General features: G+C 35.8%; 1 non-coding gene across 1 annotated transcript; it reads left to right on the plus strand.

The window, feature by feature from the left end:
• Positions 1–3151: 3151 nt before the first annotated feature.
• Positions 3152–3288, plus strand: LOC129477428 (U4 spliceosomal RNA). Its single transcript, XR_008655640.2, has one exon. It is a non-coding gene; the product is annotated as a U4 spliceosomal RNA (small nuclear RNA).
• Positions 3289–4185: the final 897 nt, after the last annotated feature.

Consider the following 4185-nt stretch of genomic DNA (forward strand, 5'->3'; position numbering starts at 1 on the left):
CGCAAAGGGTTTACCTCTTTTAATTGCAATAAAAACTTTAAAAGTAAACCCATTTTAGTGGAAGATTAATTCGTAGAAAATTTCCAGAAAGCAATTTAGATAATTTGACCATATTTACCAATAGCCTTTTCAAAAATTCATATTTCATCCAGAATGCCATTTTTAAGACTATACACTGAAGAAATAGTTTTAAATGCACACAAGGATTTTTAAGTACAAAAATGTATATGACAGATATTTATAATAAAAAAGAAATAATTGAATAAACATCCATAAAGTATAAAATAGTCATTAATTTGTATTAAATATATTCAGTTCTTAAAGGGGTTTTATAGAACTTTAAATTATATGAGAAAAACACTTATTGTTTTCTCTTTTTCTCATTACAAGGAAAAGAGTTCCACTCAAGTTATCTCAAGTAAGGGGAATTTTTTCATAAGGATACACATGAAGTGAAACTAGCAAGGATTTATTTATTTATTTATTTATTTATTATTATTTAATTTTATTATTACTATACTTTAAGTTTTAGGGTACATGTGCATAATGTGCAGGTTTGTTACATATGTATACTTGTGCCATGTTGGTGTGCTGCACCCATTAACTCGTCATTTAGCATTAGGTATATCTCCTAATGCTGTCCCTCCCCCCTCCCCCCACCCCACAACAGTCCCCGGAGTGCGATATTCCCCTTCCTGTGTCCATGTGTTCTCACTGTTCAATTCCCACCTATGAGTGAGAACATGCAGTGTTTGGTTTTTTTGTCCTGAAACTAGCAAGGATTTAAAAAGCCATCAGGAATTGGGAGAGAAGCTGCTAATCTGTCCACTCTGCATCTCTTTTCCTCCCAAAGCCATCCCATTAATTCTCTTTCTGCCAACAGGAAGGCTAACACACATGCCCACATGTTTCCAGATATGGCTGTTTATCATTGCCTTTCAGCCTGGGTTAAGTAAAGAGTAGTTTCCCTCTGAAAGGCCTGTGGGGAGCTAGGAACATTGACAGTGATGTTAAATAAAGCAGGAATCAAAACTACATTTATGGTATCACCATTCACTGACTCACTCAACACATATGCATTGAACACTCACCATAAGGTGGCAACATTGGCATGCATAGTCCTTGCTCTCACAGCTCTTCTAGCTTAGAGAATGAAGGCAGTTCAAACCCATGTTCGTGGTGCTACAGTACACATGTGTACATGATAGGAGAGCATCCTGAAAGAGGTCCCAACTCAAACTTGGAGAAACATCAGAAAAGCATGTCCAGTTAATTTTTCTCCAGAAAGTAGCTTAGTGTGGCTATTTGAAGTTGTGTGTTTTTAAGGGGTTATAACTTAATGTGTTATGGGGTATGAAGAATTTTGTAAGCCAGAGTAAAAACTGTTAGTCTTCTGAGTGGCAATGGAGAACTATGATAAGTTTGGGCAGGGGAGAGAGGTGATCAAATTTGTAGGTTACAAAAATCCATAAATTCACTGTAGATAATGTGTTGGCTGATGGGCAGCCTGGAGTCAGAGGGCCCAGTGGGAAACTTTAGTAATAATAGCAGCAAAGTTGAAGGAGCCCATACTAGAGCTAGTACAAGTGGAGGGGGAGCAAACTACATGAACTTGAAAGATGTATAGAATCAACTGAACTTGGAGAATGATAATTTGTGTGGGATGAGTGAGGGAAAGGAGTCAAGGATAAAGTCCAGTTTTATAGCTTAGTGTAATTCACTGAGAATGAAAACAAAGAAGTAAGTGAGGGAAAGATAATGAGTTCAATTTTAAATACATTGAGTTTGCAGTGAGAATGAGACATCTAGGGATGATGCCCAGGAGGAAATTCGATCTATGCATCTGAAATGCAGAAAGGGGTCAGAGCTGCTGGAAACAGAGTTTGATATGTCATATGCATACGGGCCATACTTCAAATAATGAATATGCATAAGAGAGTCTGAGAATTAAATTATAATTTTTAATTATAATCTTTATAATTAAAAAATAAGAAAAAAAAGAGCTGAGGGCAAGGCACAAACATACCTGAAGGACACAAAAAGAAAGAAAGAGAAACTCATGCAGAAAGGAGATGGAAATAGCCTTCAAAGAGGGAGGGAAATAATCCAGTGTGCAGCATTGTCACAGAAGTCAAGAAGAGAGAGCATCAGGAAACAAGAATGACTTGGTGATAAGAAATCAATTTATAAAATATATATTAATAAGTCAAAGGAGAAAAATGATATAATCATATCAACAGATGAGAAAAAGTCACTGGTACAATCTAATGAATATTTTAATGGCAAGTGCTCCTTTAACATAATCATACATATGTATATACGCATTTGTATTTATATATGTCTATATATGCCAGTGTTGTGTCTTTTGGGAGTCTCCAAGACCACTCTAGTTTTGATAGTTTACTAGGAGAACTCACAGGACTCGGCATATAGTTGTATATTCTCACAGCTATGATTTATTACAGTGAAAGGATATAAAATGAAACTAGCAAAGGAAAAAAGGGCACAGGGTGAAATCCAGGGTCCTCTCCCAGTGGAGTCAGACAGGATGAGCTTAATTCCTCCAGCAATGAGTTATAACAACACAAGTGAAATGTCTACCAGGGATGTTCATTAGAAGCTCAGGGCCCCAGTTTTTTTATTGGGAGCTGGTCACACAGACACTGTCTGCCTAGCATTTTCTAAAACCTCAGAAGGAAAGATGTTCAGTATAAACCATATTGTTTGCACAATTTAGGCATATAAGGTATTCTTAACAGGAAATGGTAGGAATCCTACTGTGATCCAGGTGCCACCCAAGGGCCAACGTTGCAAGCAAGTCTTTCTACAGATGGCAGTCTCAGGTTTGCCATGTTAACTCTTCTCTCTCTCTCTCTCTCTCTCTGTGTGTGTATGTATGTGTCTCCGTGTGTGTGTGTGTGTGTGTGTGTGTGTGTGACAGAGAGAGAGAGAGAGTATGATGGTTGCATACACATTAGAAAATCAGGAGAGATGCCTGCTCTTTCCATTATTACTAAACATTGTTCTGAAAGTATTAAACAATATAATTAAATAAGAAGGAAGAAATCAGACGAAATAAATATTGTAAAGTAGGTAATGTTACTTAAGAATAATACAATTTTATATTTGAAAATTATAGAAAATCAGTTCTAGCTTTGCACAGTGGTAGTATCATAGCCACTGAGGTCTGAGATGCAATTATTGCTCATTGAAAGCTTTTCCCAAAACCCTGTCATGATGATTTGCAATATAGTTGACACTGGTAATTTTTGACAGTCTTTAAGGAGACCAATTTTTTAAAAAAGAAGAAAATCAGTTCTAGAAAGTATCAACATAATAAAATGATTTGGAAATTTTAAAAATACACCAGAAAAATTAGAATATGTAATAAAAATCAGAAAAGAGAAATGATCTAAGAATGCACTTTGAGGAAAGTGCAGGAAGTCAATTCAGTGTGTGTGAATAGGTCCAGACCATATCAGGAAGAAGGGAGAAACCAGTATGACTACAGCTGAGAGTAAGGTAATAGCGAATGAATAATGAGGCTGGAGAGTGAAAATCGGGGCATAACATGCAGGGTTTTGTAAGCCATGATCGGGATTTTTAAAATTCCATTCTTAAAGCAATAAAAATTTTCCGAAGAGTTTAAAAAGTTTTAAAATACAATAACATTTGCACTCCGAAAGCATCATTCTAGGTGCAAATGTGGAAATAGTTTTGAGGTGAGCCAGATACATACGCTTTGGATGGAGATTTACAAGAATAATATCTACTATAGAATGAAATCCAGACAGTAGATTCTAATAGTTTAGGCTGATGGCAGTAAAGATGAAAGAAAACTAGAATAATTTAGCGATATTTAGGAAATACAACTGGTAGCACTCTATAATTAATGGGATGTGAGGATGAGAGTGAGTGAGGAGCTTCAATGACTTCCAGATTTCTGGATTACACAGCTGTACAGATGAGAGCATCATTTTGTGAGATAAAAAACACTGAGGACGTAACTCAAATAGACTAAATTCATAACTTGAATCTTTTTTTCTTTAAACTATTATTTTAACATGTGTTTCAATAGCTATTTTGAAACTCGGAAAACTGAGGAATGATTTTTTAAATTCTTTTATTCTCTGAAGACATAGGCTCACATCATCTGAAGGGGGATGGCCAAAGGGCAATAAAAAA

Source organism: Symphalangus syndactylus, chromosome 2, assembly GCF_028878055.3.
Source record: "Symphalangus syndactylus isolate Jambi chromosome 2, NHGRI_mSymSyn1-v2.1_pri, whole genome shotgun sequence".
Taxonomy (NCBI): Eukaryota; Metazoa; Chordata; class Mammalia; order Primates; family Hylobatidae; genus Symphalangus; species Symphalangus syndactylus.